The following is an 18,269-nucleotide window of genomic DNA, read 5'->3' on the forward strand; positions in this document are numbered from 1 at the left end:
CCTCTCGACATGTGGAAAATTGCCCAGAAACATCCTGTGAACATGTAGTAAAACAAAGTCAACTAATTCTTGCCACATGAGTTCAAACGAGCAACTCTTGTTTAGCAATAACATGCTTGCTGATGCTTGGCTTAGGTTCCTCTGGGATCATTCAGCTCTTGAACTCATTAAAGCCTTAGTACAAGCAAGGATGGTTGAGTTGAATTCCAGAGGGGTGTGCGCGCGGTTTACCTTGATATCAAAGCCACATTTGATTGAGTGTGGCATCAATGAGTGAGCAAGAATAGAGTCATTGTGGATTGGTTGGGAGATGGTATGAAATCTCCACCTGTTGCCAGGTTTCAGGCATGCCTGGCACAGAAGATGGTTATGATTGTTGGAGGTCAGTCATCTCGGCACAATTTCCTCAGTATCTTTGGCCCGACTATCTTCAGCTGCTGTATCAATGGTGTAAACTCCATCATAAGTTCAGAAGTGGGGGATGTTCGCCAGTGATTGTACAATATTCAGCACGACCTTTGGTGACTCGGATACTGAAACAGTCCATTTCCTATCCTTGCAAGAACTGGACATTATCCAGACTTGGGCTTGGGATGACAAGTAGCAAGTAATATTTACAACATGCAAGTGCCAGTCAAAGACTATCTCCTACAAAAGAGATTCTAACCTTATTGCTCCCTCACATTCAATCGTATTATCACTGAGTTTCCTGCTATCAACATCTTGGATCTGCGTCCAGAAACTGAACCAGGCTAACTGTATAAATACTGAGGCTACAAAAGCAGGTCAGAAACTTGGAATCATGCAGTGGATAACAGTAACTTCCTGACTGCTGGTCCATCTATCTTGGACACTGCACAAGTTGTAAATCTGATGAAATATTTGCACTTGTTGGAACTGCACTTATCCAGGCAAGTCATGGTGAGTTCAACACCATTCAGGGCAAAGCAACCTTTTGATTGGCACGCATTCACAAGCAATGAATCTCTCCAGTCACGCTCACTGGCATCATATAGTTCATCAAGGTTTCTTAGTCTGCTTCTTCCAAACATACAAAGGGCAAAGATGTTGTCTACGTGGACTTTACAAAAGCATTTGATAAGGTTTCACATGGTAGATTGGTTAGTAAGGTTAGATCAGTGGGATTCAGGGAAACTAGCCAGTTGGATGCAAAATTGGTTTAAAGGTATGATGCAGGGTTGCTTTTCAAACTGGATACATGTGAGCAGCACTGAGCCATGAAGATTGGTGCTGAGTCCACTGCTTTTTGACATTTATATAAATAATTTGGGAATTATGGTTAGTAGGTTTGCAGATAACACCAAAATACATGGTGTAGTAGACAATGAAGATGATGATCTGAGTACAATGGGGCCTTGATCAGATGGACCAATTAGCTGAGGGATGGCAGATGGAGTTTATAGATATAGACAACTGTGAGGTATTGTATTTTGGTAAGACAAATCAGGGCAGGACTTACAGTAAATTGTAGGGCCCTGAGGAGTGTTGCTGAACAGAGATGTTGGAGTGCAGGTAAATGGAGTTGCATGTCAACTGAGTGGTAAAGGTGGTGTTTGGCACACTTGCTTTTATTGGTCAGAACGTTGAGTATAGGAGTTGGGACGTCATGTTACGGCTGTTCAGAACATTTGTGAGGCTACTTTTGGAATACTGCATACAATTCCATTTGTCCTTTTGTCTGAAAGATGCTGTTAAACTTGAGAGGGTGCAGAAAAGATTTACAAGGATGTTGCTGGGACATGGAGGGTTTGAGTTATAGGAGAGGCTGAATAGGCTGGAGCTTTATTCCCTGGAGCTTTATTCCCTGGAGCATTCGGTGACCTTGCAGAAGTTTAAAAAAGCATGAGGGGCATGGATAGGGTGAATAGCCATGTAAGTTTGCTTGCTGAGCTGGAAGGTTCATTTTTAAAGATTTTGTCAACATACTAGGTAACATCATCAGTCAGCGTCCAGTGAAGCAATGGTGTTATGTCCCGCTTTCTGTTCGTGTTTAGATTTCCTTAGGTTGGTGATGTCATTTCCTGTGTTGATGTCATTGTCAGATCTTAGCACCACAATTTTGGAGTGTTGGAGTGATTACAACATAGGTTTACAAGAATGATGCCTGGACTTCAGGGGTACCTTTTCTCGAGGTTGATATATGGGGTCCAAGACTGTGTTCGTTGATAGAGTTCGGAATGCTTTTCGGAATTCTTATGCGTGTTTCTGTTTGGCTTGAGGATGGATGAGTTGTCTCAGTCAAAGTCGTGTCCTTCCTCATCTGTATGTAAGGATAAGTGATAGTGGGTCATGTTGTTTTGTGGCTAGTTGATGTTTGTGTATCCTGGTGGCTAGTTTTCTGCTTGTTGGTCCAATGTAGTGTTTGTTACAATTCTTGCAAAGTATTTTGTAAATGAAGTTTGTTTTGCTTGTTGTCTGTATAGGGTTTTTTAAGTTCTTGGTTCGGCCCACTTGGAGTACTTTGAGCAGATCTGAGCACCACAACTTTGGAGTGTTGGAGTGATTACAACATAGGCTTACAAGAATGGTGCCTGGACTTCAGGGATTAAGTTTGAGGAGAGATTACGCAAATTGGACCTGTTTTCTCTCGAATTTAGAAGGCTACAAGGCAAGCTGATCAAAGTATTTAAGATAGTAACAGAAAAAAGTTACTACTGGATTGGAATGTTGGTTTTGAATCTTTTTAAGATTTCTCCCTTACACTTTTACTGTCTTTTTGAGCTCCTTCACCTTTCGCTGACGTAATTTTTTAAAAACATCATTTGTGGGAAGTGGGTGTTTCTGGCCAGCCAGCCTTTGTTGCTTGTGATAGTTTCCTTTGAGAACTTGGTGATGAACTTCCTCCTTGAGCCACTGCAGTCCATGTGCTGTAGTTTAACCCACAATGCCCTTAGGGACTGAATTGCAGGATCTTGATCCATGTAGAGCATTGGCAAACAAAATGCAGACTGATGACCTCTGAATAGATGTAGACCAGTGAGCCTAACATCTGTTATGGGCAAATTTTAGAAGTAATTGTTGAGGGCATACCTTCATCACAGGCAATTGGAAATTGCCATTTAGTAAATCTACTGGAGTCACTTGTTTGTGAAAGGAAAATGATATTTAATAAGGTTGAGTTCTTTGCGAATGAACGAAGTTGGCTACAAAGCGAAGAACTAATACACGCGCCATGTTTACATTTCCAAATGGCATTTGTAAGGTGCCATGTAAAAGGTTATGCTGCACAAGATGATAGCTGAGAGGGGGAAGGGGAATTGGGTTGGGGGTGGGGGAGGGATTAGTGTCGGTGGTCATATATTCACATTGATGGAAGAATTGGTTAACTGACAGGAAACAGTTTGTATAAATTGATATGAACATCATTGATATGTCAACTTGACAAACCAATTGTGAATGTTATTGGAATAAGTGCTTGTGTCTAAAGTGTTTACGTGCTACATTAGTGACTTGCATAAAGGGGCAATATGTGTTGAAGCTAAATTTGAAGATAGAAGAATAGGTAAAAAGGTAAGTTGTGAGGAGGATGCATAATCTGCAATGTGATGTAAGTAGATTGGACAAATGTACAGCAATTTGCATTATTGACTATAGTGTTGGAAATGGGAGATTATCGACTTTGGAAGAAAGAATGAAAAGTACAGCAGTATTTAAATGGAGAGAATGCTGCAATATGAAGGGATCTGGCTCTCCAGGTATGCAAACCTGTGGGAAAGTTTTGGTTGATAAATAAAGATTTGTCATAACGTTTGGAAATGCACAATATACTTAAGCATTGTCAGCATGCCTTTATGAAGGTGAAATTATACCTGACAATTTTATTAGAATTCCTTGTGGGTGATGGGCAAGTGATGTGAAAACGAAACAAGAGTCATGTGAGGGAAAACCTTTTTTTCAATAGCAAGTCGTTAGGGTGTGCAATGCACTGCCTGGAAATGTGGTGGAAGCTGTTCAATTGAGGCATGCAAGGTGACATTTGAGTTTTCTTTGTTAGTAATGGTGTGCAGAGATATAGGAAAAAGGCAGAAGATAAGCACTAGATAATGGAGCCAGTGGAAGCTTGTCCTCCTTTGGCACTAATATTTGAGTTTCTGTAGATAACAACAATCTGGATAGATAAAAGGAATCAGTAGATGTTGTATATTTGAATGTCCAACAAGTTTCTGCACATGAATCTCCTTAAACGGAGCCCATGGTGTTGAAGGTTGAACATTAACATTGTCAGAGGATTAGATAGTTAATAGAGTGTAGAACACGCTCATTGGCCTACCATGCTTTTTTAAATTAATCCCATCTACCTACGCATGGTCCCTATCTCTCTGTTCCCTGCCTATTCATATGTCTGAATGCATCTTAAATGTTGCTATCATATCTGCTTATGCCACTGCCCCGGCAACCGACATTCCAGGCACCTACCCCTCTCTCTTTAAGAAAAAAAGTTGCTTTAAATTTTCCTCGCTCTCATCTTAAGCTTCTGCCCCCTAATATTTGACATTTCTACCCTGGGAAAAAGACTTTTGACTGTCCATTCTGTCCTTAATTTTCAGGCCACCTTTCAGCCTTAGATACAGTAGTGAAAACAGTATAGGTTTGTCCACCCTCTCCTTATGGCTAATAATCTCTCAATATTCTGGTAAAGCTCTTATGCACCCTCTCCACATCCTCCCAGTAGTGTGGCAACCAGAACTCCGCACAATACTGCAAATATGGCCAAACTTTTATACAACTCAACATGATATGCCAACCTTATATGCCATGCCCTGGTCACTGAAGGCAACCATTCCTTATGCCTTCTTCACCTACTTAACCACTTGTGTTCACGCTTGCAGGGAACAATGGACTTGCACCCCTGGATCCTTCTGCACATCAGTGCACCTAAGGGTCCTGCTGTTTATTGTGTACGTTCCTTTTGCACTTGACCTCTTGCTTCTCCTTATTAAACTCCATCTGCCATTTCTCCACCCAAACTTTCTAACTGATCCACATCTTGCTGTATGCTTGGTATTGATGACTCAGTCGATTTGTCTGCAAACCTACTAGACAGGCCAGCTACATTTTCATCCAAGTCATTCATCTAAATTACAAACAATTGAGGTCCTTGCTCTGATCCTTGTGTGTTGGTCACAGACTCTATCTGACTAAGCCAATTTTGTATTGAACTTAACAACTCATCGATCTCATGTGACTTAATCTTCTGGACCACCCACCATGAGGGTTCTTATCAAATGCTTTAGTATAGGTACATGTCAATAACATCCACTAGTCTACCCATATCAATCATTTCCTCCAAAATCTCAGTCAAGTCTGTGAGACCAGACCACCCCTGCACAAAGGGCAGAAGTGGGTACTGCAGATGCTGGAGATTAGAATCAAGATTAGAGAGGTGCTGGAAAAGCATAGCAGGTAAAGCAGCATCCGAGGAGCAGGAAAATAGACGTTTTGGGCAGAAGCCCTTCATCAAGGAAGGCTGACAAAAACGTTGATTTTCCTGCTCCTGGGATGCTGCCTGACCTGCTTTGCTTTTCAAACACCACTCTAATCTTGACTCCCCTGCACAAAGCCATGATGACTATTTCTAACAAGTTCATTCTTTTCCAAATTTGAGTAAATCCTGTCCTAAAAATATTTGCCAATAACATAGTGATTTGATCCTTACTTTCTCTAATGACTTGCTAGCTGTTATATGTCACACAACAGATGTGGTCTCCTTTACATTGGGGTGATTGGGCGACTTCTCACAGAGCGTACTATGGAACATCTCTGGGACACCCACGCCAATCAACCTCACTGCCCTGTGGCCCAACATTTCAACTCCCCCTCCTAGTCTGCCGAGGACATGCAGGTCCTGGATATCCTCCACCTCCAATTCATTACCACCTGATGCCTAAGGAAGAACGCCTCGTCTTCTGCCTCGGAACACTTCAACCCCAGGGCATCAATGTGGACTTCACCAATTTCCTCATTCCCCCCCCCCACCCCCCCCCACCTTACTTCAGTTCCAATCTGCCAGCTCAGCAGCATCCTCATGACTTGTCCCACCTGCCAATCTCCTTCCCACTGATCCGCTCCACCCTCCTCTCCGACCTATCACCTTCATCCCCACCTCCATCCACCTATTGTGCTGTCAGCTATCTTCTCCCCGGCCTCACCCCCTCCCATTTATCTCTCCACATCGGAGGCTCTCTGCCTCATTCCTGATGAAGGGCTTTTGCCCGAAACTCGATTTTCCTGCTTCTTGGATGCTGCCTGACCTGCTGCACTTTTCCAGCACCACTCTAATCTTGACTTTGCTACTCACCTCAGACTACAAAAATTGTTGGAAAAGTCACTGCTTAATGCAACCAGCTATAACTATATTTGAGCTTCGTGTCACTGTGTGAGGTTGGTTATCATTATTGCCTTCAGATTTGGAAATTATTCAAATGGTGCAGACACTGCTTTCTTTTTTAGATGCAGGGTTAAGCATGATGTAGAATTTGTACAGTTTCATAGATCAAATACTTTGGGTTCTGTGCAAGTCCTTTACTTCTGTCTTTCAAAGTTAAAAATCTCAGAACACCAAGTTGTAGTCCATCAGTTTTATTTGTAAGGACTGGTTTTTGAAGCGGTGCTCCACCAGGTAGCTGTGGAGCGGTTATGAGCAGTCCAACACCGGCACATCCACATCATGGCTACCATCTATATTTCAAAACACAGCAACTTTCATATTTTGCAGCTATGCCATAGCAATGCATTTATTTATACAGAGATCTAAATGTAAACCTTTACAAAAATGTTGAAAAGAATGCTGAAGCAATTCCATTCCCAGGAGTCCCTTTCAAACCTTGAGCTCTTCTGCAGCAAATGTATACTGAATGTATAAATTGCCTTTCGACGTTGCTTTTGGGGTTGAGTTTATAGGAATTTTGATCAGGTCATTTTATCAATTCTCTTGTGTATCTTTGAAAAATTGAATGTCAAATCCTTGGGGATTTTGTTCAGTCTGGTCAATGCAGTTTGACAATTTTTGTCAAGGTTCTTGAGATATGGATCTTGCTTACAATGCTTTGTTGTTCATGATCTGCTTACACCCTTGTCTCAGCCCAGCGCAAGCAATTGCTATCTGCCTCATTTTGCCGACTGTGCTTCCTGTATTGTGATTTATCTTTGGTTATTAAAGAAATAAACAAATTTTGTTTATCTTTTGACCAGCTGTTTGAAGTTGAAGCCATATTGTGTTTTGACTTCAAGTATGTTTATAAATGACAGTTGCCAAGATTCTAGGTTGTTTTATGGATTAATATTTGTTTTTTCTTTTGGGAATTAGGAGCTCATGAATTACTGTATCTAAGGGCATAAACTAAATTGAATAAGTGGTGCATAGCATGCATAAGTTCTACTAATTGGAAGATTATCGATGCTTTATATTCACATGCTACTGTTAGGTGAAAACATGAAGCAGAGGAAGATGTAGGGCTACAGGGAGAGGCTAGAACAAGGTTGTGGGTTATTGTAGAACAGAGCTGCATGGAAAGAGTCTTTGAGAAGAAAGCCTACTGTGCTAGAAACATGAATCCATATCAGATTTCATCAGGAGCTTCTATTTTTTTGAAACATGCTTTTAACATGTTTGAAGTGCTGCCTTAATGTTACTTTCTGTTACCCTGGCAACTTTCAACAGTAGATTATTAGGCTCACTGTTTCCCAATGCAGAACCAACAGAGTCTTTCAAAGGCAGAATATTGTACTGGAATGAAATGCATTTCTGAAAGCGATACAGATTCAGGTGTGAATTAACAGAGAGGTAGCAGTGTATTAGTTTGGAGCCATTTCTGGTTGTGGTGACATCAGCTATCAGCTTACTGAGTGTATAGTTTGAAGTTCCTAGTCTGTTTGCTTGGATAACAGGGTCCCTGATTTATGGCCATGTGATTTGTGAATGCTCATATTTAGCAACATGATCCCATGGAGGGATGTAATTTTAAACGTCTGACATACGAGCAGCTCCTGTACGTATGAACAGCTACTTTGTCGTCCTGCATTGTTTTCTGACATGCATACAACACAACTTGCAAATGGATACGTTTGCAACCCGAGGACTGTCTGGTCAGTGTTTAGAATCTATCTGTATTCCCTCAATTTCTTTTCTCTCAGTGCTATAGTTGTAAACTTTTTGAACTTGCTTTACTGGTTGGACTTTCCTTTGAAAACGTTGGCTCTGTATACTAACTATTTGATAGTTCTTGTTTTTATACTTTTTGATCTCTATTGCCTTTTCTTTTTTGGTTCTATTAACATTTCTATTAAAAGCATCTATTAACATTTATTTGGATAGATAAATATAGAAAGATGTGTGACAAATGGGAGCAAGGAATATGGCACCTTTCAAGAGATCACTACCTACATCTCACAGGTGGCTTTCTGGTTCAGACTCAACTTTTATGTATTCACAGGATATTTTGCTGCTGTCTACACCAGAATATATAAGATGGTGATGGCGAGCTGCCTCTTTGAACTGCAGTAGATCACTTGGTTCATTTAGATCCATAATGCAGTATGGAGGGAATTACATGATTTTGACCCCAATAGTTGTGAGAATCAATGAGACAACACGAGCAGCATTGATGTCTTTAACAGATTTGAGTCATTACAAACTCTTGTTATTTTACCCTGGTTGCAATGTGCATTTTTGTTACTGATCAGTACCTTTTAAAGGTAAAGTAGAAATAGCGCCTCTCATTGGACAGAGGTTTAATCTGAGGATCACCGCACTTCAAGTGAGGGAAGAGGTTGAGGAGGAGAGTCCTTTATGATAGCCAGTGTGCGAAATGATCCCATGCTGTTGACGTCACTCTGCATTGCCAGCTGATCTAATACCTTAAAGTAGATATGTTCCTAACGAGTGGTCAACCTTCCTGCCTCTGTATGTCTGGTAACTGACCAAGTTGGTTGGCAAACCACTGGACCACCTTGCAAGAATTCTTATATCCTTTTTAAGGCACACAGATGTTTCATTATTAAGTTTATATTGTCTGATCAAAGTCTGGTTTGCACTACACTTGTCCAATGAAATGTCCAGGTTCTTCGACTGAGCTGCGATTTGCAACATTCCTCCAACCGCATTGATAAGTTGAAAACTCCACTTCAGTCATTTAAAAGCAAAATACTGCTAACACTGAAAATATGAAATTTAAAAAAAAAGTTCTGTGAGGAGAAAAAGTCTGACAGCATTTATGAAGAGAGGAACAATGAATTGCTTCTTGAAGATGTGCCACATGTTTTTTCGTTGTTTGGGATGGAGTAGTGGTGGTGTTGGAATGTATTTGTGTGGCTGATGGAAGAGACAGGATAGCACATTGCATTGTTGGCAGTAGGTGCTGCTCCTCTACTGTTGATAACATAGAGCTGCAGGCCTCTGTATGACAGTTTTGAAGCAATGGGATTTGTGGCACTTAATTCGTTGGGCCTTTCCAAAAGGAGCTGATGTGGGGCTTTTGGCTAATTGGATGAAATTCCATTGCCTCCATTCAATACTACCTCATATCTTCAGGTGTATTCAGAGTAGTAGCCTGGCAGAAGACCATAACTTTGAAACATGTTTGACTGGTTTAGTTCATTTTATGATAGTTTTTGCCTAAAAATGTTACCAGTGACTCTGTTTACTGTTACGGGAAAAACTTGGCCTGCAATTCTTCCAGTTATTACTTATTCTGCATTTTGTACAGCAATCATGCTTAAGAGATCCATCTCTTTAAATTTTTCATGATGTTTCATTGTAGACAAGTGTATATATGTTATTTAATATTAACCATGCAGGCCAGAAGGGTCCTATGTTGAAGTCTGAATTTAAGCTGTTTGTTTATTTCAACTGAGATGGACTAGAAATATTCATTAGGAATGTTTCTTCGTGAAGGAAGGAAAAAGCGAGGAAAAATATAAACAATAGATGTTCCCTGGGTTGAACAAGTTCCACAAATTTTGTTTAAGTATGACTTTGTCAATTTAAAAATTTATAGCCTGTTACACTCAACTTAGAACATAGAACGTTGAAAAGTACAGCACAGAACAGGCCTTTTGGTCCATGATGTTGTGCCAAGGATTAATCCTAATGTAAAACAAAATAACTTGCGCACCCCTCAATTCACTGCTATCCATGTGCATGTCCAACAGTCACTTAAATATCTCTGATGACTCTGCTTCCATCACCACCGCTGGCAACGCATTCCATGCATTCACAACTCTCTGCATAAAGAACCTACCTCTGACGCCCCCTCTCTACCTTTCTCCTAATATCTTCAAACTATGACCCCTCGTGCCAGTCAGTCCTGCCCCGGGGAAAAGTCTCTGGTTATTGACTCTTTCCATGCCTCTCATTACCTTGTATACCTCGATCAGGTCACCTCTCTTCCACCTCCTCTTCAGAGAGAAATGTCCAAACTTAGTCAACCTTTCTTCAACCCCTTAGTCAACCCCTCCAGTCCAGGCAGCATCCTGGTAAATCTTGTTTGCACCCTCTCCAAAGCCTCTCTATTTTTCCTATAGTAGGGCGACCAGAACTGGACACAATATTCCAAGTGTGGTCTCACCAGGGACTTGTAGAGCTATAACAAAACCTAGCAGCTCTTAAACTCAATTCCACTGTTAATGAAAGCCAAAACACCATATGCTTTCTTAACAACCCTATCTACTTGGGTGACAGCTTAGAGGGATCTATGTACTTGAACACCAAAATCCCTCTGTTCCTCCACACTGCAAGAATCCTGTCTTTAATCCTGTATTTAGCATTAGAGTTCGACCTTCCAAAGTGCATCTCTTCGCATTCATCCAGGTTGAACTCCATTTGCCATTTCTCAGCCCAGCTCTGCATCCTATCTGTCACACTGCAGCCTGCAATCGCCCTCAATACTATGAACAGTACCTCCAACCTTTGTGACATCAGCAAATTTACCCAACCCCTCAACCTCCTCATCCAAGTCATTTATAAAAACTACAAACAGCAGAGGCCCAAGAATAGAGCCCTGTCGGACTCCTCAACACTGACATCCAGGCAGAATACTTGGTATCTGCAACCACTATCTGCCTGCTGTCAGCCATCCAATTCTGAATCCAGATAACCCAATCTCCCTGTATCCCATACCTCCTGACTTTATGAATGAGCCTACCATGGGGAACCTTATCAAATGCCTTGTTGGAGTTCAGATACACCACATACAATGCTCGACCTTCGTCGACCTGTCTCGTCACCTCCTCAAAGAACTCAGTAAGTTTTGTGAGGCATGCCGTACCCCTCACAAAGCCATGCTGACTGCCCTTAATAACGCTATGCTTTTCCAAATCGTCATAAATCCTATCCCTCCGAATTCTTTCCAAAACCTTGCTGACCACAGACGTACGACTGACTGGTCTGTAATTGCCAGGGATTTCCCTATTACCCTTCTTGAAAAGGGGAACAACATTTGCCTCCTTCCAATCCTCCGGTACGACTCCCATGAGAGTGAGGAAGCAAAGATCTTGGCCAGCGGCTTCGCAACCTCCTTTCTCGCTTCCTGGAGCAGCCTAGGATAAATCAGGTCTGGCCCTGGGGACTTATCAATCTTAATGTTTGCCAAAATTTCCAGCACGGAGCTGAAATTGAGTTGCTGGAAAAGCGCAGCAGGTCAGGCAGCATCCAAGGAGTAGGAGAGTTGACGTTTCGGGCATGAGCCCTTCTTCAGGAATGAGGAGAGTGTGCCAAGCAGGCTAAAATAAAAGGTAGGGAGGAGGGACTTGGGGGAGGGGCATTGGAAATGCGATAGGTGGAAGGAGGTCAAAGTGAGGGTGATAGGTTGAAGTGGGGATGGGGGCAGCGAGGTCAGGAAGAAGATTGCAGATAAGGAAGGCAGTGCTGAGTTCGAGGGTTGGGACTGAGACAAGGTGGGGGGAGGGGAAATGAGGAAATTGGAGAAATCTGAGTTCATCCCTTGTGGTTGGACGGTTTCTAGGCGGAAGATGAGGCGCTCTTCCTCCAGCCATCGTGTTGTTATGTTCTGCCGATGGAGGAGTCCTAGGACCTGCATGTCCTTGGCAGAGTGGGAGGGGGAGTTGAAGTGTTGAGCCACGGGGTGGTTGGGTTGGTTGGTCCGGGTGTCCCAGAAGTGTTCTCTGAAACGTTCCGCAAGTAGATATAGAGGAGACCACATCAGGTGCAGCGGATGCAGTAAATGATGTGTGTGGAGGTGCAGGTGAATTTGTGGCGGATATGGAAGGATCCTTTGGGGCCTTGGAGGGAAGTAAGGGGGGAGGTGTGGGCGCAAGTTTTGCATTTCTTGTGGTTGCAGGGAAAGGTGCTGGGAGTGGAGGTTGGGTTGGTAGGGGGTGTGAACCTGACAAGGGAGTCACGGAGGGAGTAGTCTTTTCGAAATGCTGATAGGGGAGGGGAGGGAAATATATCTCCGGTGGTGAGATCCGTTTGGAGGTGGCAGAAGTGACGACGGATGATACGATGTATATGGAGGTTGGTGGGGTGGTGGGTGAGGACCAGTGGGATTCTGTCCTGATGGCGATTGGAGGGGCGGGGCTCAAGGGCGAAGGAGCGGGAAGTGGAGGAGATGCATGTCTGGGGGAAAATTGTGGTCTTTGAAGAAGGAGGCCATCTGGGTTGTACGGTCTTGGATCTGGTCCTCCTGGGAGCAGATGCGGCGGAGACGAAGGAATTGGGAGTATGGGATGGCGTTTTTACAGCTCACGTCTGGGGGGAAAATGCGGTCTTCTCACGTCTGGGGGGAGCAATATTTCCAGCACATCAACTTCATCAAGCTTGATCTGTTCAAGCCTGTCGCCCAGCTCCACAAAGTTCTCTTTCACAATAAGGTCCCTTTCCTTAATGAAAACTGAAGCAAAAAACTCATTTAGGGCTTCCCCTATGTACTCAGACTCCACACACAAGTTCCCTACACTATCCCTGATCCGCCCTACCTTCTCTCTGATCATTCTCTTATTCCTCGCAAATAAGTAAATTGCCTTTGGGTTCTTCCTAATCCTTCTTGCCAAGTCTTTTTCGTGCCCTCTTCTGGCCCTCCTCAGTCCATTTCTGAGCTCCTTTCTAGTGAGCCTGTAATCCTCTAAAGCTGTTCTAGATCATTGCTTCCTCCACCTTACGTAAGCTGCCTCCTTCCTTTTGACAGGAAGCTCCTGTGTTCTTGTCATCCAAGGTTCCTTAATCTCATCCCTTCTTACCTGTCTCAGAAGAACAAATTTGTGCATCACTCGCAACAACTGCTCCTTAAACAGTCTCCACATGTCTGCTGTGCTCTTTGTCTGGAACAAATGCTCCCAATCTGTACTTCCCAACTTCTGTCTGATAACGTCGTCATAGTGTTTTTTCCCCAATTAAATATCTTCCCTTGATAACTGCTCCTTTCCCCCTCTGTGGCTACCGTAGATGTGAGGCAGTTGTGGTCGCTGTCAAAGTGTTCTCCCACTGCGAGATCTGACACCTGACCTGGCTTATTGCTGAGCACCAAATCGAAAATGGCCTTTCTCCTTGTCGGCCTGTTGACATACTGAGTAAGGAAACCCTCCTCAACGCACCTGACAAAAACTGCTCCATCCAAACTATCTGTACTAAGGAGGTTCTAGTTGATGTTGGGAAAGTTGAAATCACCCATAACAACAACCCTGCTACATCTGCATTTTGTCCAAATCTGCCTTCTTATGAGTTCTTCAATCTCTCTACTGCTATTAGGGAGTCTGTAGAAAACCCCCAATGAGGTGGCTGCTCCCTTGCTGTTCTTAACTTCCACTCATACTGACTCAGTAGACTAAACCTTCGTTTCCGTAGCTGTGATGCACTCTGATTAGCAATTCTCTTTTTCCACCCTCTCTGTTCTTTTTAAACGTTCTAAACCCTGGAACATCTAGCAACCATTCGTGCCCTTGTGAAACCCACATCTGTGTGATGGCCACAATATCGTAGCCCCAAGTTCTGATCCATGCTTTAAGTTCATCACTCTGATTTTGGACACTCCTTGAGTTAAAGCAGACACACTTTAACCAATCCCTTTGTTTCATCACATGGGAAATCTTCCCTATAGAACCTGTCACTGCCCCATCTACAACTGTCCCTCTCTCAGATATGCAGCTGTGATTCCTACCCTCCTGCCAAACTAGTTTAAACTCTTCTGAACCACACGAACAAATCTCGTGCCCATCCAGTTCAGGTGCAACCTGTCCTTCATGTACAGGTCCCACCTTTCCCAGAAGGCACCCCAGTGGTCTAAGTATCTGAAGCCCTCCCTCCTGCGCCAGCCTCGCAGCCACGTGTTAAGCTACATTCGCAGACTGTTCCTCACTTCACTATCTCGTGTCATTAGTAGTAACCCGAGATCACTACTATATTGTCCTGCTCTCAACCTAGCTCTCTGTACTCATTTTTTAGATCCTCAGCCCCTTTCCTGGCTATATCATTGGTGCCAATATATACCACGATTTCTGGCTGCTCACTCTCCTGCTTCAGAATCCTGTAAGCCCGATCGACGGCATCCCTGGCACCGGGGAGGTAACATACATTCCAGGAGTCCAGTTCCTCACCACAAAATCTCCTGTCAATCTGTCTAACTATTAAGTCCCCTACCACTAGCGCTTTTCTGTTCTCCCCCCCTCCTTCTGAGCCTCCGTGCCAAAGACCTGACAACTGTGGCTTTTTCCGGTAGACTGTTCCCACCAGCAATATCCACAACGGTATACTTATTGCTGAGGGGAACGGCCACAGGGCATCCTATCCCTATCTGTTGGTTCCCTTTCCTCCCCCTGACTGTAACCCAGCTGTCCTTATCCTGTGTCTGAGGAGTGACCACCTCCTTGTACATCTGCTCAATTTCTCCCTCAGCCTCCCTGATGATCCATAGTTCATCCAGCTCTAGCTCTAGTTCCTTAACTCGGTTTTCGAGGAGCTGGAGTTGGGTGCGCTTCCTGCAGATGTGATTGGCAGAGACATGTTAAGTATCTCTCACCTGCCACATTCTATAGGAGGAACATGCAACTGCCCTATCAGCCATACCCCACTAATTTGAAAGCCCACACAGGACTAAACATGGAAGAGAAGAAAAGCAAAAAAAGGAGAAAACTCGAAAACTTACTGAGTTTACAGACTCTAAGTCAGGTGAGAGGAGGTGGGCGGGAGGGAGGCCCTACGGTGTAAGGTCTCTGGTTTAGATCTCACCCACTTAAAAACTTCCCAGCAGCCCTCATTCCTCTCTGCTCTAATGCCTTGCCGCTTTGTTCAAACAAATTTTGTATTTTTACTTACTGTCCCAGCAATCCTCCGCTCCTCCCTCACACCTCCCAACAAATGAAGGCCCTAATGCCTGAGGTAAGTACTTTAAACTATTACACTCACCTTCCCAACAGTCCCTGGTCCTCCCTCGCACCACTCGACAAACTTGCTCAGTGAGCTCATGCTTTCTTGCCACATTCTCAAGTTATCTGAAGGGCCAAAGATCTAGGAACCTTTTCAATGTCTTTTCATGGTTACACTATTAAATGTCAAGGGGTGGTGGTTAGATTGTCTTAAATTCGACTGTGTAGCATCAAGGAAACTTTAGTCAATGGGTATCTCCTCTGGTTACAGTCATTCCTAGCACATAGAAAGATAGTTGTGGTTGTTGAAGGTCAGTCATCTGAGCGTCTCTGCATGTGTTCCTCAGGGTAATGTTCTATGCCAAATCATCACCAATGTCATCACTGACCTTCTCTCCATTATAAGGTGAGAAGTAAGGACTTGTGCTGATTGCTCAATGTTCACCATTTGCTACTCTTCAGATACTGAAGCAGTCCATGATCAAATGCAACAAAATCTGCACAGTATCCAGGCTTGGCCTGATGAGTGGTAAGTAACATTTGTGGTACACAAATGCCAGGCAATGACCATCTCCAATAAGAGACAATCTAACCACCAACCCCTTGATATTCAATAGTGTTGCCATCACTGAATCCCCTGCTATGAGCATCCTTGGGGTAGCCATTGACCAGCATTAGGTAGACTCTCCACATAAATGTAGTGGCTACAAGAGCAGGTCAGAGGCTAGAAATACTGTGCTTACAGGTTGTTTTTCTGCAGAGTTTAGGACTAAGGATCATTGCCTCAGATTAAGTGGTCAGCCATTGAAAAGGTTCTTAGACTTTCAGCCATTAAGAAAACCTGGGAATGTCGCAGGAAAGCAGAATTGGGGTTGATCAGTTGAGTAACTCTCCTCCTGACTCTCCAGAGCCTGTTCGGTACAAATCAGGCGCGTGGTGGAATATTCTCCACTTGTCTGAATGGATGTAGCTCCAACAACACTCCAGAAGCTTGACACCATTCAGGATAAAGCAATCCACTTGATTGTCACCTGTTATGGGGAGGCCGGACCACCTCAAAACATTTTAAGAAAGTAACCCAGATCCTAACTTTGCTAGTTGTTTTAAGCAAGTGTAACACAGATATTCCAGGAGGGATGCATTTGGTTAAACCAAGATTACCAAATGAAATACAGACAAAACCATACCAAATACAGAATAACAACAAACCATCCCAATTTAACTGCAGCGTTTCAAGATAGGAGTTCACCACCAGCTTCTCATGGGCAGGTTAGGACAGGAAATAAATGCTGATCCAGCTGGTGATGCTGAAGTTCCATGTATCAAGTAAAAAGAATGCACCTGCTGTGCCTCTGTTACTGGATCTGGTCAAGGCCATCAGTATTTACAGACCCTTGAGGGTGCCACAGCACCCAGCTGTCATCCCCTCTCTGTGATTATGTTTCTGTTCTGATGACCGTGGAGAGGAAAGTACTAGTTGTCCATGAAAGATTGGCACCATATCATCACAACTTTTCTCTTCATTTTTTAACTTCATGTGAGTCATTGCTTCTTAACTTTTATTACATTGCTCTGTTAGGTGTTGCTTTGTTTTTTTCTTTTCAAAAGAATAGAGTTATTGCATTGATGGAAACCATTCTAAAATCATTTAGTCTATCTAGTCCATGATGGTTGTCTATGTGATGAGTATAGCTCATTTCTTTGTCAAACATCTCAGAATAATCTTGGCTTTTCCAATTTATTAATGAAGTTGAACTTGCTCAGCGGAACTTGGAGCCTTCCATTAATTTCTGCATCCTTTTTCAAGTGATGCCCAAGATTTGACACCCCTTCAAAACATTTCAAGAAAATGGCCCAGATCCTACCTTTGCTCGTTGTTTTAAGCAGGTGTAAAGTAGATATTTTAGGAGAGATGCCACTGGTCAAATCACTTCGCTTTAAACAAAACAGAATTTATTTGCAAGATTACCGAATGAAACACAAACAAAAGAGAACCAAATACTGAATACCTTAACCTGTCCGAACCTAAGAGACTTTCCCAACTTAATGCTGCTGTTCCCAGTACTTGCAACAATCCCCCTTGGCACAAAATGTCAAATCAAGCACAGGATCTTACAGCAGAGAAGTCAGAGAAATCAGTATGGACCTGCTTCTTTGGGGTCCAGCAGCTTTTTGCACACTACTGCTAAAAGCCAAACCAAACCAGAGTAAAGCTCAGCTGGGAGAACTGGCTACTCCCCTTTGATTATATAAGTGTTCTTTTTAAAACTTAAAAGGCCATTTGCCTGAGGCAGTATCTGTTAGCCATAATCAATTGGCTCTAAAACCCTTCAACTTAGACTTTTCGCAGCCTGTGTCTTTTATGACCTCTCTTGAAAATAAATCAAGGACATCATAACCTTAGTAAAGCAACAGCATCATCACATACTTTGGCCCAAACTGGTCCATGCCAACCAAAATGTCCATCCACCTTTACCCCGTTTTCCTGCACTTGGCCCGTATACTTGTAAACTTTGCTATCCATGTATTTGTCCAAATGCCTTTTAAATGTTGTCAGTGTACCTGCCTCAACTAACAATAAGGAATATTATGTTAGATTTAATAATGAGCGAGGCTTAGTTATTAACTTAATTATGTAATAGCATAGCATGATTCAATGCATTATAGTTTGTAAACCCGAATCAGCAGCAAGGACTCCGGGTTAGGTACAGCTGATTAGGTTGTCCAAAGGAAAGTAGACAAATCTGGCAGATTGTAGGTTAAATCTTTATCTGGAAAAGAGCAAGTTATGGTGAATTTTGTCTTTCAGACAGCAGGATGTAGTTAACGTGTACCTAAAGACTGTTTGCACCAACTACTCTGTTGCATTTATAGAAATGACTTGGGTATTAGAATTTAGGGTGAAATTTGTTGATAGCCACAGAAAGAGAGAA

At 42.9% G+C, this 18,269-nt stretch overlaps 1 protein-coding gene across 1 annotated transcript in view; it reads left to right on the top strand.

Annotated features, from left to right (window-relative positions):
- atrn (attractin) overlaps positions 1 to 18,269 on the top strand; it is a 376,923-nt gene that overhangs the window by 52,549 nt on the left and 306,105 nt on the right. The window lies entirely within an intron of this gene.

This window comes from Hemiscyllium ocellatum, chromosome 1 (genome assembly GCF_020745735.1).
Source record: "Hemiscyllium ocellatum isolate sHemOce1 chromosome 1, sHemOce1.pat.X.cur, whole genome shotgun sequence".
In the NCBI taxonomy this organism is placed as follows: Eukaryota; Metazoa; Chordata; class Chondrichthyes; order Orectolobiformes; family Hemiscylliidae; genus Hemiscyllium; species Hemiscyllium ocellatum.